At 41.3% G+C, this 22,313-nt stretch overlaps 1 protein-coding gene across 22 annotated transcripts in view; it reads right to left on the reverse strand.

Moving 5' to 3' along the window:
* Nucleotides 1-22,313, reverse strand: part of GLIS3 (GLIS family zinc finger 3) — a 546,483-nt gene that overhangs the window by 106,794 nt on the left and 417,376 nt on the right. The window lies entirely within an intron of this gene.

Raw genomic sequence — 22,313 nt, forward strand, 5'->3', positions numbered from 1 at the left:
ACAGCTGGCTCGCCCTGTGCCATCCTGTGATTTCCAATCCCAGTGCATTCTCAGTGGTAGTGCATGCTCGCGTAAACGCGTAACATCTACCATGTCAGTTTGTAGAAAGTGTTACATAAAGGGAGAAAAAGAAAATAATTCAAATGTTTTGAGGCTTTTCAAAAGTATCTGGTTCATGAATTCATTACACTGAGTGGCTATGGAATTCCTTCCTTTCTGGGTCTCATTCTGATGGTTCATCCTGCAATGAGGGTAATGAACGGATCTCCGTGTGCACTTACTTTGTGACTTTACTCATGTTTTCAGCCTAACCACCTTCTTATCCGAACAGCAGACTGAGAGAAAAGGGATTTCTATGTTTCCTTTTGGTTGCTAAAAGGTAATATCGGATTATAATATTTCAAAAGTTCTACACAGAGGAAAAGTGGCCTCAGTAGGAAATTATTTTAGGTCTTGGTATGGTTACCCCTGATTAACTTGAGACTTCCTTTAACTGCAGAGAAATCAGGTCCCCCTCTGGACCGATTTTCCAAAGATTGCAAATATCTACATAGATTTGCACTTGCATTTCCTATGACAGCTTTCAAAGTTCCCCAGCCTGTTTGGCTGGTGGAGCAGGTCGAGGGGACAAGAGGCTGTGACCCTGGGGCTTATGAGTCAGCCTGCGTGCCACTCACCTGGTGTTCTGAAGTGGCCTACTGTATTCATTTACCCAGATCTTCTGGAACCACTAAACATTTTGTAGAATTAATATAAAACCCTTTCTGTAATGTTTCCCTAGCCCATAATAAAGAGATCCCAGTTACTATGTTTTTCCCTGTTATTCTGGTGTACACCATGAATCTATTAAATAGCTCATAAATGCGACTTCCTGGCTTGTCGTCCTTCTAACTTTTAATTAAGAGCTCTATATAAAACAAAGTTTACCTAACTAGTCAGTATGTATGTATTTCCTACCAGCTTAAGACCATTCGTTGCTTTTTAACGTTGTGGGTTATGGGTTAGTGGCTGATACGCAAATGAGTCCTTGCTCTACACAAAGTGACAAAGTAAATGAGGGCACAATTTAAAAAAAAAAAAACAGAATGGAAAACAGTGTTTTTGAGAAGCCACATGACGATGTAGAGAGAAATATGTGAGTTTTGTGCCAACATTTGAACCATATTAAATTTTTATGGAAATTATCAAGTGTCTGGTTTATAACAGTTGAAACTTGCTGGGGATAAATGGAACTTCATTGTGGGCACTGTATTTACAACTGGAAAGCCAATACCCCACAGTGAAACACTGGTATTTAAGTCAGATCATATGGCTCTCTCCAGCTAGTCAACAAATATAAGGTATCATATATTATTCATGTTGTGTCAATACAATGCCGGAAAACTATAATCTCAAGCAAATAATTATTCTGTGAGTGGGCAAATAATGAAAAAGGTTGTTTAAACATAACAATAAGTAAGTTGCCTGATTCTGCTATTATTACCATCGATTTCATGCAATCTGCAAATACATATCCACTAGAGCATGTATATTCCAGAGGTTCACCGTCAGAGCTCAGTAAATGCAGTCTGATTACATATTCGTAGAGCAAATGTATTTAAGGCCTGTCATTGGTCCTGCATAAATATACCTAAAAGAAATCAAATTCCTTAATTTTCTTTGTATCTGTGTTTCTGATCATGGCAGGTCATACATAATTCCATATAAATGTGCCTATGTAAGTACCATACTTCTACGAACTACATATAAAGAAGACACATAAAAGCAATTTTCAGATGTTTTGCTGCTCTGTATTAAAGAAGACAAATGTTGGGCAGCCTGGGTGGCTCAGCGCTTTAGCACTGCCTTCGGCCCAGGGCGTGATCCTGGAGACCAGGGATTGAGTCCCACGTCGGGCTCCCTGCATAGAGCCTGCTTCTCCCTCTGCCTGTGTCTCTGCCTCTCCCTCTCTGTGTCTCTCATGAATAAATAAATAAAATATTAAAAAAAAAAGAAAAAGAAGACAAATATTCTAATTTGTTCAGTCCCGGTCTATACACCAATTGACCACGTCCCTGCTACAAATGGACCGGGGAAAGTGGAGTTTCTTACACCTTCAGCATTTGATTAGGCTCTGTGGGTGATTTAAAACAAAAACAAAAAGACCCCCACGACCCCATCAGGTCCCATCCTACTTTCTTTGCATTCACAGAACATTCCAGGAGAGAGAAAGATAGCAGAATACATTTGGAATCTGACCCAAACACCCCTGAATTATTTTCTATATACTAAAGTGAGGAAGTTGACAGCAGTTGGAGCAATCAGCCTTTGGATTTTAGGCATTATTTTTCATGTGTTTTATTTGGTTTTGGTTTTTAAAGGTCAGAAACATTCCCTAAAGCTCTAGTTTTTCTAAGAGGTCTCTCAAGTTTCAGGCCTTTCAAGACGGATGGGGGATAAAGTAAAAGCCAACAAAGTAAGCAAAAGAAAGGAGAAGGGGAAAACAGAAACAGAAGACTGCAGGTGGAAGGAAGGCTCTAGTGCATCCGTGGTCAGGCCTGCTCCTCCCGGTCCTCCCACCTCTCCTTCCCCCCCCCCACCCCCCAGGGCCACAGGCCAGTCCAGCTGCAGTTCCCTAATTAAGCAGCAAACTCCTTTTTGCCTCTGCCTCTGCATATGCTATTCCCTGTGCCCAGTGACGTACTACTGACCCCTTAGCTTGGTGTCACCTCCTCTGTGACGCCTTCCTTTATGCTTTTACCAAGGCACAATAGGTCACTTCCCACACACCGACCACGCCTTGCCCACTGCCTTGCTAACACACAGAGGTACACTAATTGGATTGTTTGTTTCCCCCACTAGGCTGTGAGCTTTATGAGGACAAGGGACTGAGTCTTATTAATCTTTTTATTACCAGCACTGGGTACAGTGCTTGGCATATACTCAAGTGGCTGCAGATTATTTGCTAAATAAATGCTAAGCGAAATGGACAGAATGAACTCTTTGTAAAAAAACATATTGATTTCCTAGACTTCCTTGTGTAGTAAGCTCATTAAGGTCTTTTAATTAGGTCAGGCCAGTTAGTACTCGCGATGACATCAAATGGTCAACATTGCAAAAGCTATAAAAATGTATTTATGGGTTTTGCTAGATTTGAATGTTCTATAGAACTACTGTAAAATATATATTTTATTATTTTAATATCTAACCAAGATGGGGAAACAATAGTAGTACCAGCGTATGGTTGTGGTTTTTTCTTTTTCTTTTTTTTTTCTTCTTTTTTTTTTTTTTTTGCGACGCGATGCATTGACCTCTTTATTGGTGTTCTGAGAAATATGTAGCAATGCTGGTGAATGGAACAAGCAGTTTTCCTACCACACCCTCTTCCAAACTTGAGCTAAACATACACAGACCCATTGGGAACGTGTTATTCGCAATAATTCAAGGCACATAAATGTGGGCCTTCTTCATACATAAAGGAAAAGAAACTGTTTTAAATTGCCCTTTAAAAGCTGAGCTAATATGCGCTCCAATATGCCAGGAAAGAGCCTCTCATCAGAGCCTCTCATGCAAAGAAAAAAGCCCTTTGGGACCTTGCCCTAAGCTGCCCCGAGTCAAATATCCCCAGAAGAGCAGATCAAGCAATTCTTATGCCATTCCTCTATCCACCCTCCTATAGCCATACTCTTTGGATGGGAGGCAGACACCATCATCCCATATGATCCCACGTTACAAGCACACCTAGCTTGGGAGCTTTCTGTGCTCAGAGGATGGGGGCTGCAGCAAGGCCTTGGCTCTGCCTCCCCCTGTGGCAGTGGACTGGCTACAGGACTGGCTACAGGACTGGTCTTTGATTGCAAAGATGAGAAATGCCATGCTTGCCTTCGGTTTGATTAAGAATTGGCATGCTTGGTTTAACAGAGCTAAGCAATATATTTATTTACTATGGTGTTTCCCAAAATGATTGCTGAATTCTGTCATCTTTTGACTGAGAAACTGTTTGCGGGTTGCAACAGAATGTATGCTAACATACATACAGCAACACAAACCTCCAAGACAAACTGTTTAAGTCAATTTGCTATCATATAAGCACATAGGTGCAAATATGTGCATATGCACTTGTGGGTACAGCCATGGGCACACACTTTAACACTTACACACAGAACCCACACAGATTCTGTAATAAATGTGTGTGTTTAAGATCTGTGTGCAGGGGTGTAGAGGCAAGCATGAATTTGCCAAGAGAGAAAAGGAAATTCACACACGAAGAGAATAATTTACCATAAATTGGCCCACACTGAGTTTATTCCAAAAAACAGAGTGCAAGATGCCAAATTTTTAATGGCTCTTACTATTCTAGATCTGGCCCTGACAAGCTTTGGAAGAGATGCAAGTGGGCAGGAAAGATGGGATTAAAAAATTATATCTTAAGCCTTTTCACTTTCAAATGTAAAATTTCCACCACTGTGACAGGGGAAAGACGGGGATAGGGATATTTTCCTGACACTGTGCTTTTCTCAACAAGAAGCCGTCGATTTTCATTATGCACTGCTTAAATATAAATTCTGTACTTGCTAAAAGTCATCTGTGTCTGGCTGCTTAAAAAAAGCAGCAGATATGAAAATAATGGAACTCAAACTTTGCATTAGCCCTAGCAGCCATCACAAAGGTGTGAGCTCAGCATGACGCTCATGGCAGCTCCACAGTCCTAGGACTGACTGTCCCCTCTGACAGCCCACTCTGCCTCATCAAAGCCACTCCCTCGCTTGCTTCCAAAATGCATCGCCTCAGGTTTTCCTTTCTTCACAGCTGAGCTGCTCCACATGGCCTTCCTGGCACACACCTGCAGCACACAGCAGGTGCTCAGAGGACCTTCCGTTCCTTCTGCTTGCTCTCCTTCCTTGTTCTGTCAACTGCCTATTTCATCTCCGGGCCCTTTCCCTTCTTGGTTGTTTGAGAAAACCACTCTCACACCTTGCCTCTTCTTCCTCTTATCCCATGGTTCACTCATGGGCAAGGAACTGTCACTAAATCCATTAACACTTTCCAAGACTGGGTTTTGCAACCCACAGGATAGTCAGTCACCATATGCATACGTGAAATTTGAGATCCCTATAGTTCTTAAGAAAACACTTTGGCTTAGAATCATCATCTCAATTCCCTTGATTCTTCTACCTAATGCAACTTCTACCCTCTGTCTTTGGAACTTGACTCCACTGATCACAAGAACGATAGGTCTACATAAAATTCTACCTAAAGACTGTCAGGTTTGGGGTAGATGTGGCTCATCTCAGATGTTTTAATTTGATGAGAATATTGATCTATTATTCAGAATAGCTAGCCTTTTCATTGAACTTAAACTTCTATTGTTTCTTATTCTCTAAAGAAATTCTTAAAATGAGTAAAATGTTGCTTCTAAGACATATTTCTTCCTTTATGTTACCTCCTTAGTCATCTTATAGAGCCAATAATCCCAACATGAAAGTACTTGGCACACAATAAATTCTCAAAAAAAAATTAGCCATTATTTCTATAATCTTTAATGTATTCAAATTTTTTTCTTTCTTTTTGTGGGGAGGGGAGCTGAGGGAGAGAGAGAGAATCTTAAGCAGACTTGGTGCTGAGCACTGAGTCCAATATGGGGCTTAATTCCAGAACCCCAAGATCATGACCTGAGCGAGGATCAAGAATTGGAAGCTTAACAGTCTGAGCTACACAGTCTCCCCAAATTTTCTAGTATTTTCTCCTTATTTCACAGGGGAATTAGGGCCTTGATAGGTTCTGAGACTTGCCAAAGTCACACAGCTGGTAAGTGGCAGAACTGCAACTAGATCATGGCCTTCTGGTTCAATTATTCAACCAAGATTTCCCTCCATGCAACTCCAAGGGAATGCTACTTCTCAAAAGGTCACAGAGATAAAGAAAGAAACATGTCTTGGATGGAACTCAAACACATTTTTTCTTTTGTTTCTTTACAAAGTGAAAAACATTAGTAGCTTAAATTTATTGTCATAAATAGAGTCAACCATTCTAAATTATACCAATCGTTCTGAGAAAAGTCTGAGCATAGAGTGAAGCCATTAGTGATGACTAAAAAGCACTGTAAGCCTTATGTTCTTAGTTCTAATCTCCTTTTGTGAGGCCTGGCATGAAACAGTCAACCTGAGTATTCTAGAAGGACCTCAAGGTTGTAAACAACCAAAAAAAAAAAAAAAAAAAGGTTGTAAACAACTAAATACCTTGCAGTATGAATGCTTCCTCACTTCCTCAAATAAAGGGGCCCCCCATATTTGCTATCAATTTATCAATGGTGACACATATTTGTTGTAGCACTTCTAACTCCATCTGAAGCAAAATTCCTTGAGAAAGAGAAAACAGTTCATTTTCCTACTTTACTTCATGGGATAGAAGACTCCAACCTGCATCACATCAGAAGGCACATGGCTAACAACTGTTAAACTTGTCTTTCACCTCTTCCTCCGAGCTCCAGGCCTACTGCCTGTTCGGCATCTCTGTACAGATGGTTCACAGATACCTCAAAGTAAATATTCCAATACTTAACAGTGACCTTTTTCCCAAAACAGCGTCTTCACTCCCTGCTGCCTCTTCACCCAGCAGCACAGGCCCAGGGTTTGGATGGAATCCTCTTCCCCATGCCCACGTCTACTCTACAAGTCCCCATAAGGATATCTCTCAAACATGCCTATTTCTCTCCATCCACATCTGACCTCCCTGCTCTTCCCACCCTCTCCCACTTGGTCTACTTTAATAGACTTCTCGCAGGTCCCCCTGCCCACTCTTGTCCCCACCTGTCATCTTGTCTCCCCAGTGCCACCAGAGTCATCTTTGGAACACTGGAAGTCAGATCATGTCACTCTCCTGTGGGTACATTCTTCGACAGTTGTCCGCAGGTTTCAGATAAGGACCTAAGCCTGGTCATGGCTTACAAAGTCTCACTTGATCTGGCTCCTGCCTGCTCCCCAACCTCATCTTCTTTGCTACACCCTCCTTTCCTCCTTCCCTTTTGCTCCAAACACACTGGTCTTTCAGTTTCTCAAAGATGCCATGACCTTTCTCACCTCAAGTCTTTTGCACATGCTATTTCCTTTGCCTAAGAAAATGCTTTCTTCCTATTTGCTTGCTTAAATCCTACTCATCTTTTACAGCTTAGCTGAAATATCCCTTTTTCAGGAAAGCATTTTCTGTCTTCAAACTTAGGTTTACTCTTCCTCTTAATAGAAACATCCTCATGGAATGTGAGCTCCTTAAGGACAGGCGCGAGGCCGGGCCTCTTCAAGAGGTGTGCTACTGTGCCCAGTAAGCTCTCAATGCAGATTTGTGGAATAATGGACAAATTAGCGATTCTATATTAAAATGCAAATAATTTACATTATAATGTGGTTTTTCTCTCCCTCTCTCCCTCCTTTTCTCTTTTTAAAACTGTTTCTAGGGCTTAAAATCTACTCAGAAAAACTGTATACTCCTAAAGAACAGTGCTTGTTCTAACAAACAATGGGGAATAATAAAAGATAAGTAGAACTTAACAGACCCTCAGGTCTGGAGAAAAAAAAATATTTGTGAAGCCCTCTATAATTTCTAAGTGCTATATGAAATGCAAATGTTTTCTAGATTCCAACTGCATACACAGAAATATCTCAACTCATTTTGACAAAGTTATTCACCAGGGAGATGAATAAATAGCTTCGCTAAATACATATGGTGCAATTATACCCAGCAATAAGTGACAATAGGTCTTGCTTTATAGTAATCTAAAAATTCAAAGCCCAATTATTTCAGCTGCTCAGTAAATAATACTGAAAAGACATGGTGGTAAAGCAACTTAAGAACAGACTGTATTAGTAAACGCTAATGATCTCTTTATGATCCACAGAGCCACTTCTTTTTCTTCTGTAGGAAAGAAAGCTTTTCGTAAATTAAGAAGAAAAAAAAATAGACATCCACAAGCTACAGCCAAGAACAAAATGAAAGCACGGAGCACTCCTTTTGATCTTTCAAAAGTAGTATTTAGTTAAAGAATGTATGCTGTACTACAGGAAAACATGACCAGAAACATGAGCATTTGGGACCTGAAAAATACAGTCGTTGGCAGCTGGCCTTTAAAAGATATATTTATAAGATTAAAAAAAAAGAAGAAGAAAAAGAGAAAAAAAATTATTTGTCTCCATAGCTCCCAATTTCAGGACAAACTGACACTGACTTTAATGAAAGGGGTCAGTTTCAGACTTCTTTTTAGAACACAGAAGCCTTGGAAGTAATTGGCATAATTAGCAGTTTAGATATGCAAATCAAATTCGAACTTGAAATGAATGAGTTGGAAAAACAACCTGGACAGGGAAGAGAAAGGAAGGAGAGGAAGCAGCGTGACCCAGCAACTTTGTCCTTCTGGACAACTGAAAGTCAGCAGGTGCCATTATAAGACATGGGAGGACACAGGATGACAGTGCTGGGCACACTGAGATGACCCTGATGGCGAGAGGACAGGTCCACCCAGGGGGACAAAGTCTGGAGAGGGACAATCAACAAGGCAGATCTGTAACTCCTGCCCTATTTAGAGCTCTTGCTTGCATGCTCTCTGAACTTGTGGTATTTATTATTTTTCTAATTTGAGCAAACCATATAAGCTTTTGGCACCTCAAAAAATAAAATCATATGGCCAATAAAAATGTTTATTCAAGGGGAAAGAAGTTAGCTTAACAGCACTGGCTTCCTTCTCTACCGGCCACCTGACTGCTGGGAGGTAGTGGTGGGCCTCACAGCTCTTCTGCCCGTCTCGGGTCCACTGTATCAAGGCCCACTGGCAGCAGAGCCTGGAAAGGGCATCCCTCTGTAGGGGCTCTCATAGCACTTTCAGATCCTCTGGACCCAACTGGGTTCACCCAATTTGAACTTTCTTTGCACACTCTATCTTTCATCATTATTTACTTATATGCCGTTAAATAAGATTTTCAGTAATTATCTGTGCAATGGCTATCTCCTGAGTTCTGCATTTATCTTGTCCTCTCTCTGCTTCCAGAGCCTAGCATGGTGCCTGGAATTTGCCAGGCCCTTCATGAATGAAAACGACAAAATCTGGGACTGACAGGTAACATTAGGTTGGATTATGCACCTGTCAAAGCTACTCTCTATTATCATTTGGTGAACGATCAAAAATTAATTATCTAAAGTTATCGAGTAATTATGTGGAGACAATGCATAAGACCTAAAGTAATCATATATGCCAAGTGGTATCTAGGACAATGTTTCTCAGACTTTACTATGCACACAAATCTCCTGAGGAATTCATTATCATGCCAGCCCTTGTTGGGTAAGTCTAGACTGGGGCCTGAGAGTCTACTTTCCCAAAAACAACTCCCAAGACATCCTTGATACTGCTGGTCCTCAAGCCACGCTTTATATGGTAAGGTCCCAGGAGGCCAAACTGACAATCCAAACACAGCTTTTCCTCCACGTGAATCTTACTTATTTTGCATTGAAAAACCCCACCATTGTGATCTTCGTCTGAGTGGTTCCTGGTTTAGATATTCACACAGATGTCTTCTTGGAAGGGAAGAAGGATCACCATGCCTTGGTTCTCTCTGGGACTTGGGATCTGTACTACATATATTCTCTGGTGAATTCTGCATCTCACAAGAAAATTTAGCCATGTCTTTATTATGCCAGTGAACATTTCACTTGTGTCAAGGGAATTTGGCCAGAAAATAAAAATGAACCTGGATTTTCTATAGGGCATTCTTTATAATAAAATATTTCAAGAATATCTGTCGTTCTTTAGAGAAATTAGTGCAGATGCAGCATTTAGGTGTTTATAAAACACAGAGGGTCCTCTTTATTAGGATTTCTTTCCATTTCTGTGATCAGTGTCACACAGATCCTTTTTCCAAGTTTCCAAGCCATTGTGAAAGCCTGAAATGGACTGTGGATATTGATATTTTGATCTTTTATACCCACTTCTACATCTATTAATATTCAATGATTCTTCATAAAGTGACAGTTGGGGTTGTTTCCTCAAACAATGACATACAATGTAGATGTGTTCTGCAGGCAATATCTGAATGTCTCTTTGTAAATATGGTCTTGCTTCATACCACAAAGAGCTGATCCATATCTAACTATTTTTCTATGGATTAAAGGTAAATAGTTTTTAATACATTTTTGATAACAATTCTTCTGCTGGTACTTGATGTGGCTCTCCTGGAAGAGTACTGCCAATGGTAATTAAATTTGTTCATTATGTATATGCCTCCTCCACCTCCAACACACACACACACACACACACACACACACACACATACACACAGGCACACATGCATTTGCTGAAAAAGTCAACATGTGACTTTATGTCTGTAATATACCAATCAACATATCAAAATCCAAATTTAGAATCCTAATTCACAATACCATTTTTTCCTTTTTTTTTCCTCCTCACTTGGAGTAAATTAAATTCTGTCTTTGTTGGAAGGAAATGTAAAATGTGTTTCACACATACATTTAACAGTAATCTGTTCTCCCTACCTTAATTATGCTTTGAAATTCTGTGGGATCTGATATTCCAGGGACTCAATTTACTTTTATAAATATTCATTGATTCTTGCTGCCCCCCCATCTCCATTAGTGTTGCTAACCATTACCCTCCATTTTACATTTGAAGAAACTGAGGCACCAAGGAGGGATCTAAGGGATGTCACTTAACAAAACTATAGAGCTGAAAATATGACTCAGAAGTGCCATCTGATAAAGGAGCAACTCTCCTGAAACATAGAAATAATGGTACAATTAATGTTCCAGGATTAAACCAGAGGTAGCCTGCTCATATTCTAGGCACAGCTATGTTCCTTATTTTTTCTTTTCCCCAGTACAAAGTGCAGTAACAGAATAGCTGCCCTGTGGTTAAAGAGAAATGATTACAGAAAAGAACAGTTGGAGAAAACAAGGCAAAAGTACTTGGATTTTAGTCAGTGGGAGTCCATCACAGTAACTAATGGGCTGAGAATGTTTCTATTTTTTCACCGAGTAATCCATATGCAAATTTCGTGCAGTATTCAATATGCACTTCCAAGCTCAGTAAATGTTTTCTATTCTTTTCTGCTTCGCTCTCTCAGCTTTTTCCAATTAGGCCCTGTTTATTTAGAAAAAAAAGAAAATGTCTAAAGAAAGGATTAAGCTCTGTATCTTATGGAGAAAGAATGAATATCAGAAATTCTTTCAGGATCTAGAGGATGCATTCTTTACTCATCCTCCCCACTGGGATGGGTAATGAGAATAAAGTAAAAGGAGGATGAAGCTTTTTTACTTCATTTGGTTTGTTCAGCTGAAAACATGCCTTAGACTCTCTGGAATTAAATCCAAAATTCATGACAATCCAAACAATGGTGCACATGGAATAAGCCTGTGGGTGAAAATAAATAAATAAAAGAGAGATGTATAAGCTCAAAAGGACCCACCTGGTGAGCAGAAGTTGTGCAAAAGCGAAAGAATTCAGGGCTTGTAGGGGACAAGGGGACAGGCTTGGGGGGGGGGGTGGACAGAGCCCAAATATCTGAAGCCAGCAGCTGCATCAGATGAAAATGACCCGGGAAGTGGAACCATACATGGAGGGATGACTCGGAAACCACGGCCTGTCAGCGGGGCAGTGAGGGAGCACCATGAGTGGGAGTCAGTTCTTTCCACCCTGGATCACGACATTCAGGGAGACATGTGGTGCTCTGCCTGTCTCTCTCAGGATTTAACATGAAAGCTGAAGGTCATTTTGTGCTTAAGAGAAAAGAAAAGAAAAGAAAAGAAAAGAAAAGAAAAGAAAAGAAAAGAAAAGAAAAGAAAAAAAAGAAAAGAAAAAAAAGAAAAGAAAAGGGAAAGGCAGGCAGTTCAACCAAAGTTTGTCAATAAAATCTCTGTGCTTGCATTCCATGGAAGACACAGGGATAGAAGTGTCACGGTGCCCGAGAAGCAGTTTCGGCCACTGAGACAGGCCTGAAGCTCAAAGAGATAACATATACACAGTATTTTACGAACTTAAAAGCATCCCAGCAATGGAAGGGGGCTCAGGAGCAGTGGCTATGTTTGGCATTAGATTAAAGAACAGGAAATATCCAAGATGCTTCTGGGATCTCAGAACAGATTCTTACTCAACATGGTCGCGAGGACTGACACACTCAACTCAGATCTCATTTCGTCTGCCAGCATTCGGGGATTCAAAAGCCATACGAAAAAATAACTGATAAATTTTATTTCAGGACAAACTGGTCACCTGGTGACTGAATAATAAATAGGTCTAGTTCTTCAAAAATCCCCATGTCGAGTTCAGTTAGTTAAGAGGTAGAGTATAAGTAAACAAAGCCTAGGGGCACCTGGCTGGCTTAGTCAGGTGACTCTCGATCTCAGGGTCATGAGTTCAAGTCCCACCTTCAGTATAAGGCTTACTTTTTTTTTTTTTTTAAGGGAAAACTAGGGAAAGGAAGGGGTCAATATAATCAGCAAAGAGAAATCCAAGTGCAGCGATGGAAAAGAGGAAATACTTGAATGCAGTAGTACAAACACACATACCAGTGGCTAGGGCCATTCCATGGTGTGCTCCCCTCATGAAAATTTCCTACTACAATCTATGTTCTCTGGACTTAGCAGAACAACAACAAACAGACAAACAAAGAACAAGAAAAAGGAAAAGACTTCTTTAACCCTAGTCAAACCACCTGCTTACACTGTCCATGGGGGGGGGGGGGGGGGGGGGGGAATCTTGTGGTGACATTACCCAACAGTCATTTACAAAAGTTAAATTCTATTTTTCAGTGCGGCACTTGAAAGAAAAAAATCACCTCCAATAGCTTTAAAAATTTTTATTTTTAAGTTCCAAGACACAACAATGCTCTCAAATTTCAATTCCTTAGGTCTCGAGCTTAGAGAAAAATAAACTAAACAAAAGCTTGCCAAAAATCCAGGCTAACTATTAAAATGTTACAAGCAAGTGCCCTGGGTTTGAGACTATAGTTGGTATCCAAATCAACAGAAATGTCCTGGACAGAAGCCTTCAGATCACCATGGAACAGGCTTTGATGCCCTTTGTCTAATTCTGTGGAGACCCAACCCTTGAGTGGAATATTTTTGGCTCATCAAATAAAGCCCTTTCCCAGAAAGCCAGAGGGCTTGGAGACATCATTCTGATTCTCAGCCCATTCTTAAGTAACTCAACACACTGGATCTAACTTCGAGCTTTAGGGTACCAAAAGACATGACGTGGAAATTTTTTGTTTCTTTCTTTCTTTTTTGATGCCATGGACCAGTTATATTTTCTGCTCCTTTCATTACAAACTGGCTTCTTCCTTCAGCCAACTCTGAATAAACCCCTAAAGAGTAATTCCATTACAGAAACAGCCTTGCACAGAAGAGGGCTGACCATGCTTTAACCGCCCTGGACATTTAATGTTTGGCTGGCTTTTTCTTCCGCAGCATCACTGAAACGGCAAGAGCTCCCCCCAAAAAGGGGAATATTTCTGCCGCACCTCTCAGGCACATCAATAACAAAACAATCTACACATACAGGCACGAGCTGATTAAAGCCCCTGCATCTTCCCTGGCGAATCATCTAAAAACTCCATCCTGAGAACCTGCCCTGGAACTCACAGCACGGCATACACAGTTGGAGCTAAAACCTGAAAAATCTTTTCCAGGCCCCTAAGCCACCTGCCTCCCACTGTGCTGCGGAATGGGAAGAAAATCTCAAAGTGGCTCCTTATCTGTGTATCTGTTCTCTCTTTGAAGGTGTGGCCTAGGGGTCTCACATGGAAAAGCAGGATAAAATCATTATCAAGCAGTGGGTTTGGAGTCCTTGCCTGGGAGTATTTTACACTGCCTACACATCAAACCTGTTCTTGTTTATGTGGTAGTCGATGTATTTGGACTGAATCACACTTCTCCAGTTTGGTGGCCTAGCCAATTAATATCTTTGCTTTCACCTTCATAATTAGCACATTTAAAAGAAGACTATAAAAATTGCTATCGAGGTGGGCACTGACACTGTTTGCACGCAGAACAAAGGACCAAGCTATAGGGAGTTCAAGATGAACCTCCAGATGGAATCTGCATACTGCAGACGTGTCAACCAAGAGACTGATCCAGCCTCCATCCTAAGGGTCTACCACCAGGGCAGCACTGATATAGAAAATTGGATCCTCACCTCAGAGGCAACATACACAGGAGAACAGTGATTTTAAATAGAAGCCATACTTAAAACCTTGCAATTAGGCACATATATGTGTATGTCTTGGTGTATTTGTGTGTGTATATCACCATTCTGGAAAACAGACCAAGAAATCTCAGCACCAACAGACCTCTTAGTGGACTTTCTTTTCTTTAATGCTCATCCCTAGTTCAACTCAGGTGCATAAAGGATCTCTCCTTTTTCAGTTTCCTTTAGTCTTAAAAATTAAGCATTTATGTTGCCTGCTCTGGTCCATGCAAGGATTTGCACTCTGGGTGCTATAAGACGGTGCACAATGTTCTGCCTGGAATGTGCATGTCATAAAGGCAGCCACTGGGGACTGGAAAATGAAACTCCAAACAAAGGGATCGTCATGGCTAATGAGTTGGACCTTCAGTGCTGTAATATTCTGTGGCAGTAAATGTGATTCTCCTGAAGTTCTTCATAAAGAGCTGATCGGTCATGGAAAGCTGAGACTACTTTACTCCTCCAAATCTCTGATTTCCCACCAAATGTTGTCACGACACAGCCTTCCATCCTTGGTCCCCCAAAAACATCTTTTGCAGGTAAATATCTGTGGTATACAGCCACCAAGCCCTCAAGTGAACAATGCCCAGTTCAGTGTTTCTGTAAGCCTCCCTGTGCTTTCCTCCACAGGTAATAAATACCAAGAAGGCTTTCTGAAGATGAGGGGAAGAGAACTAGTTTGTGCCAGGCCATGGGCCAGATGCAGTCACAGAAGTTTCCTAAATTAATTCTGTTTTAAAAAGTCATGAATCCTTGGGCTCATTGTACTAGTGAACGAAAGGAGGCTCCAAGAAGTGAAGCAGCAATGCCCAGAAGTAATGCTGGCTGGGGTGTGAGTCTGTCTGGCACAGATGTGCCTACAGAGAGCCCCTCAGTCTTTCCATCCCATTCCACTAGCCTAGGAGTTCTTAGGCTTCTCTGCTTATGAGCAGGGCCCTGGCCTCCATGTGATTCAGTCACTCTTTCATGAGCAAGGTGGGGCTCAGGCTCGGGGCTGGGTACTGTAGGCTCTCGGAGCATGATGGTGAATGCGGCTGGGGTCCCTGCCCTCGGAGAGCTCGCCCGGCACATAAGCAAACAGATGCAACCAGACGGCATATGGTTAAAGAGAGACACGGGCTGTGTGAGTGAGGGATGACAGCACCCAGGAAGTAAGTTTGGAGAGAGGTGTCAGGGTATGAATAAGCATTCAGCGTGCATGGGAGGCACTTCGGGAGATCTAGGCAGATGAAAGATCTCTGGTAAAGGCCTAGAGGTGGGAAAACAGACAACGTTCTGTGGGAGCTGGCCACGAGAGAGCAGCAAGAATCCATGCCAGTTCCAAACAGAGCAGGAGGGCCAGGACAGGCTGTGGTAAAACCTGCAGGAAAGCTGTGGGCCCTACTCTGCATGGGGTACATTGCTTTGTTTGCAGTAGGCACTCTATAAATGAAAAGCAGAACATGTGTCTTCTTCTGACTAAAAAGCTCCACCGGCTTCCTACCATCCTCACAATAAGATTCAATTCCTCTCCACAGTCGGCTGGCCAGTAAGGCCGTGCGATCTGGGGGCTGACTCGTCAGGGCCTACCATCCTCACAAGTAGCTGCTCTCCCCAAGACACAAAAGGCCCTTTCCGCCCCAAGGCTTTCCTGTGCCATTTCTTCTGCCCAAACTCTGGCCTCCACCTCTTCTCAGGAGTGGTTTCTTCTCCTCAGGTCTAGACTCTACTATCACTTGCTCTAGGATGTTCCCTGACCACTTTCTCTTCAGTGGTTTATCTGATGCAATGAATTTAATTGCACGGCCCTCAAAATTCCATGTTGGGATCCTGACCCCTCCATTGCTCAGAATGTGACTTCATCTGAAGACGGGGTCTTTACAGAGGTAATCAAATCAACATGAGATCACTGGGGCAGGGGGTGAGGGGTGCGGGCAGTCATTCACTATAACTGGCCTCCTCATAGAAAAGGGGAATTTCGACATAGAGACTCACATGGAGGGAAGACAAAGTGAAAAGACAGGGAGAGAATAGCCATCTATAAGTCAAGATGAGAAGCCAGGAACAAATTCTTCCCCCATGCTCTCAGAAGGAATTAGCCCTACTGATGCCTTGATTTCAGTCTTGTAGCCTCCAGAAACATGAGACACAAATTTCTGTTATCAGAGCCCTTCAGTTGGTGGCACTTTGCTATGGAACCCCTAGCAAACGAATATGTCTGCCATGGTCCCTACATTATTTCCTCCATAGTGCTTGCCGCCATCTTGCGGAATCATACGGTTGGTTTATTTTTCTAACCCTGCACCTACATACCCATTAGAATGTAGTCTCCGTGCAGGCAGAGGTCTTTTCTTGCTTTGTTCATCTTATTCCCTGACTCCCAGATTGGCCCCAACACATGGTATAGGTCACAATAAATTTCTTGTTGCATAAGTTAATGAAAAGATTGTGTTTGGGTGGGCTGTGACGGATAGTCTGGTATCATGCCCTGTACCGAACCTATGCTTGTTTACGTGGCCTACCCACTCTGGGCAGATGCAGGAGAGCAAAGCTAGCCTGTGGTGCACCTACTGGTGCCTGACAAAAATTCTCATTTTGCTCTTTGCCCAAGTTTTTTGTACGAACGTAGGTTGAAAGATCCAGTTGTTTCTTTCAATGTCCTGATGTCCCGCCAAACCAAATTCAATTGATTGAAATATAGCCTGCTGATGCTTTTGTAAGGCTGGAGAAGTGGATGGCAACCTTCCACCCCTTTGCTGAATGGTGTAATTGGTCTGCCATAGAGAATTGGGGAATTTTAACACATTCCCCATTTGGCTGAGCTCACCAATTATTCCCCAGTTGCTATCAGAGCCACAGACTTTTCTTCTTTGGGGTCATTAAGCTTGTCAAAACTAATTTGTCACCACAACTGCTGACCCTCATTGCTCTGACAGCAGCACAAGGATCGCCCTAAACAGGCTCTTGCATTACAAGAAAGTAAATGGTTCATCAGAACTCACTGTGTTCTTACTGCATGGCTCGAATGGCCTTTTGACCCCAGAAAAATGTGGAAACTATCCCATAAGTGGCCAGGTCTCAAAGTCCACGTATTAATCACTTTGGTGTTACGAAATCCGTATCTATATATATAAATAAACAAGTAAAATGAATAAATGTTTGGAATACAGGCTTGAATCTGATATGTGACCAAAAATATGCTATTCTTGGGCTTGAACAAAACCCGAACATATTCCATGTCCTCTCCATGCAACCACCCGACGGAAGTCAGGTGGAATTAAACACGCCATAAATCATGGCTCCCTAATAAGCCAGTCAGAATAACATTCTTTGAAAGTTTCTTGATTGTAAATGCAAAAATATTCCAAAATCAAGGTTGCCAACATTCAACAGAAAGAAGGAGACTCGCCGTGAGGAAATAGTGTTCTGTTCTGAAGCGGTACTTGGTGGGCTCACCCATATTGAGACTAGTTACGAACCATTTGCCAGAGTTGGCAGGTTTAGTGGGGCTACATTCAAATCTCTGCACAATCACACAAAGGTAAGAACAAGTTTATTAATTTCAAAACCACACAAGGAGATCTGCAGTGACTGCAGAGCTGGCGGCATGAGAACTGCATTAATTCTTTCTGGCTTGAGGACACCATTTAATACGTGAGCCAGAGTAACCTTCCCAGGTAGGTGAGGATCTCAATGAATCTCCATGTAAGTGTGCAATATGTAAAGAGCATTGTCCAAGAACCTCTGTCTTCTCTCCTTAAGGAGATTCAACCCTAAGTATAACTGAGCTTAGAATAACTGGCTGCAGCTAAATTTTCTTGGTCGCACCATGGAACAGACACAAGGATAACTTTTGTCAATGACAAAGGGGAGCTGCAGATACCTGATGCTCCCACTCAGGCCTCATTAGTTTCTTCTCCGAAACACAAGAAATATTAATTCCATCCTTTTAAAATGGATGCCAGTCCCCTGATGAAAATGAACACTGTAAGGGTACAACTGGCAAAGGGATTAGAGGTCTTGAAACAAGGCCAAGTTTTTGGTTGTTTATTTATATTTATTTAAACAAATTGGATGGGTTCATAGCTGGGCACTGATGTCATGCCTCTGGGCAGTTTTTTTGTTTGCTCTCAGGTTGAGGACCTGCTGAGGAGCAGCAAAGAGGGAAGAGATGACAGAAACAGGGGTGGAGGGAGCCACGAAGGCCAGAATCTCACGGGCACCACTGATTTAGCTGAGCTCTAATGATGTCACTCCATTTTCACTCTAGCGACAGGGATCCCCCACCCCCAGACTCTGCATTTTCAGCGAGGAGTAAGCTAAAAACTTGGCAAATCTCAGAGTCACAAAGTCCTGAATTGGCAGCCAAGATCTGGATGTGAATTTTAAGTTGTTTTCTCCCCAAATGTCCAACAAGATCTGCTGTGATTTAAGAAAGGGAGAAAGACAGAGAGAGAGAGAGAGAGAGAGAGAGAGAGAGAGAGATTTATTGATGTATATAAAAAGCTGCATTTTAGAGGTGCTAGGGCTAATCAATAACTGGAATTTCACAAAAGACCATGTTAGGGTCAATAATGAAAAGGACACACATAGAAAGGCGAACATAATTACATGGTATAAATAAGGAGAGGTTGCCAGAGTCTGCATGTTGCCAAATGCCTCAAATATTCATGTTCTTTGAAAGACTTATTTTTGTGTCTATGGAGGATGAATAAACCTCGCTAAAAAAAATAAGGCTCTTCCCAAACCTTTGCTCATTTCTGGAATTGAACCCTTTTGCAGGTTCTGAAATGTTTAACTTTGTTTTTCATTAATTTGACACGTTCACACATCCCCTGCACTTCTGGAGCCGTGCACAAAACTGGCAGCTGGGAGTGCGAGAACAGTGGGGCGAGGACTGTTCCCACAACACTGCTGGCCCTGCTGGAGCCTGAGCTGGGGCCACTGGGCCTCAGAAGATGTGAGGTCAGACTCCGTACCCCCATGAAGCCAGAGTTATCGCAGGAAACCAGAGACTTCTGGTGGTCGGCCAAGTACGATCCCATCTCCCAGTCCTCGGTGACTCAGCCGGAGTTAAAGGCAGCTCTGTGCTTGGGACCACCCTCCCATACAGATATCGAATATGAGGAACACCGACTGCCTACTAGAGGGGGCTTTCTCCTCGGTCCTAGGCTCCACATCCCTAGGGCAGAAGGGCTATCCACGTAAGAGCCAAGCTCTGCTTTGTGGCTCAGCTTCAGAAACACAAGGAAAGCAAAGAGTGGTATCTCTGGCAGCTTGGATTGAGGATATGGTAGTGAGGCTTGGCTGGATGGTGACTGTCCTTTGGGGAGACAACCAAGGACAATGTTTGCAGGACAGAGCAGAAAAGCACACGTCCTTTGGAGATAGTGCATGGCAGAGCCTTCTGTATCCTAGAAGTCTGTTTCGGTTTCATTTTTGAATCCTATCGCCATGAAGCTGTGATGAGCCGCACATGATAGCCCACTGGTAATCTGGGCAGCCTTTTCAATCTGTGCAGGTGCATGGACTGCATCAGGCCGCCAGGCTCATCTCGTCTTAAGTCAACAATGGCATCAGTGAACTAACTGGTAGAAGTTTCTGGTAGCTGGAAGTGTTTTCTAAGCAGAAGGCCCAGAGAGGCTGTTGGGCTACAAAGTATTACTGCCGGCTCCAGCCATTAGCTCCAAGGAGAGGATGTATTGTGTTTACCACAGATTGATGGGACTAATTTACAGAATCATCAGTAAAAGCTGCGTATCTCCTCAGACTCTCATATAGCCTTTTGTAGACAGAAAGATAAATCTGAAGCTCAGAGCAAGCTCATTTAATTTTCACCTGATGGCCAGTAATAACAGAAGCATCATATAAAGCTTATGTTTCAATGAAAAAATCTATTACTGGGCGTACAAAACACACTTGCATTAATTACATTTTCTTTGCACTGCATTTGACAAAAGGTCAGAAATTAACAAAAAGAAAGAAAAAGAAAGAAAGAAAGAAAGAAAGAAAGAAAGAAAGAAAGAAAGAAAGGAAGAAAGAAAGAAAAAAGAAAGAAAAGAAAAATCACCCAAACCCAGGGAGAACATAGGAAGAGAATTCTGCTTATTATCTGAAATTTTCCTTTTCTAATTCCCCAGGAATTCACTTACATGTTCTGTACTTTAATTAGTGACTATGTTTAATTAAATCTGATGTTCCAAAGATGACTAGCCAAAAATATTATCAGGCATCTAACAAGGATCAATTATTCTTCAACAGATGATGTTTCTACATTTCCAAAGTTGCCCATGTCTAGAACATACCTTGCCTGTCAGGTTGGGATATCTGAAAAGAACAAGAGACAAGAACAGCATCTTTTCATATTTTGTCTCCACAAAAGGTTATCAGGTGAAATGATTTATAATAGACAATGTCAAGGCCCTGGTATTTTCAGAATTTCAGGGTGGTAGCAGGTTATGAGGGTGAAGTCATATTTTTAAGGAAATTATGGTCCTTCAACTTTAAAAGTTTTAACAATTGTTGGAGATCTTAAGAAACCAGAAATTTTCCTCAACTAAGAACTCTCCAGGAGGGTAGTAAGGCTCAGGGCTTTGTTCCCATTTAGAAGTCAGATACAAATAATTCTGTTCCTCTAATCTTAGTCCTGCTAACTGCATCTCATGTGATCTTAAACAAATTTTTTAAAAATCAGCAAAATACCCTGAGGGCAACAGTTTTCACAGTTGAAATGGAAGATAATAATAAATCCTTCCTAAGTTTTAAGCATCACAGAATGCTAAATGGTAAATAGTATACACTAAAAAAAATTAGTTTCCTCACATCTTAACACAATAAAGGCCATATATGAAAAATTCACAGCTAATATTATACTCAATGATGAAAAACTGGAACCTTTTCCTCTAAGATCAGGAATAAGATGAGGAGGTCTACTCTCATCACTTTTATTCAACACAGTACCAGAAATCGTAGCCACAGCTATCACACATGGAAAAAGAAGGCATCCAAATTGGTAAGGAAATAGTGAACTGTCACTATTTGCAGATGATAATATAGAAATCCTAAAGATTCCACCAAAAACTATTAGAATAAATGAATTCAGTAAATTTGCAGGATACAAAATTAATATATGGAAATCTATTGCATTTCTATACATTAACAATACAGTAACAGAAAGAGAAATTAAGAAAATTCCACTTAAAACTGCACCAAAAAGAATAAAATACCTAGGAATAAATAACTCCAACCAAGGAGGTAAAAGACCTATACTCTGAAAATTATAAAACACTGATGAAAGAAACTGAATATTACACAAACAAATGGAAACATACACCATACTCATAGACTGGAGAACTAGTACTGTGAAAATGTCTATACTACCCAAAGTATTCAACAGATTCAATAGATCCTTATCAAAATACCAATAATATTTTTCACAAAACTAGAATAATCCTAAAATGTGTATAGAACCACAAAAGACCCTGAGCAGCCAGAGCAATCTTGAGAAAGAAGAACAAACTTGGAGGTATAACAATCTCAGATTTCATGATATACCACAAAGCTGTAGTGATCAAAAGAGTATGGTACTGGCACAAAAACAGACATACAGATCAACAGAAGAGGACAGACAGCCCATAAATAAACTCATATGGTCAATTAATGTACAACAAAGGAGGTAAGACTATACAGTGGGGAAAAAAAGTCTCTTCAACAAATAGTGTTGGGAAAACTGGACAGCTATATGCAAAAGAATGAAACTGGACCGCTTTCTTAACACTACACACAAAAATAAAGTCAAAATGGATTAAGTGTGAGACCTAACACCATAAAACTCCTAAAAGGAAACACAAGTAACAATCTTTGGACATTGGCCTTAGCAGTATTTTTCTAGATATGTCCTTTCAGGCAAGGGCAACAAAAGCAAAAAATAAACTATTGAGACTACACCAAAATAAAAAAGTTTTAGCACAGCAAATGAAACCATCAGCAAAATAGAAAGGCTAACTACTGAATGGGAGAAGACATTTACAAATTATATAATTGATAAGATGCTAATATCCACAATATGTAAAGAGTTTCTACACTTAACACTAAGAAACCAAATAATCCAATTAAA

The sequence above is a fragment of the Canis lupus genome, chromosome 1 (genome assembly GCF_011100685.1).
Source record: "Canis lupus familiaris isolate Mischka breed German Shepherd chromosome 1, alternate assembly UU_Cfam_GSD_1.0, whole genome shotgun sequence".
NCBI lineage: Eukaryota > Metazoa > Chordata > Mammalia > Carnivora > Canidae > Canis > Canis lupus.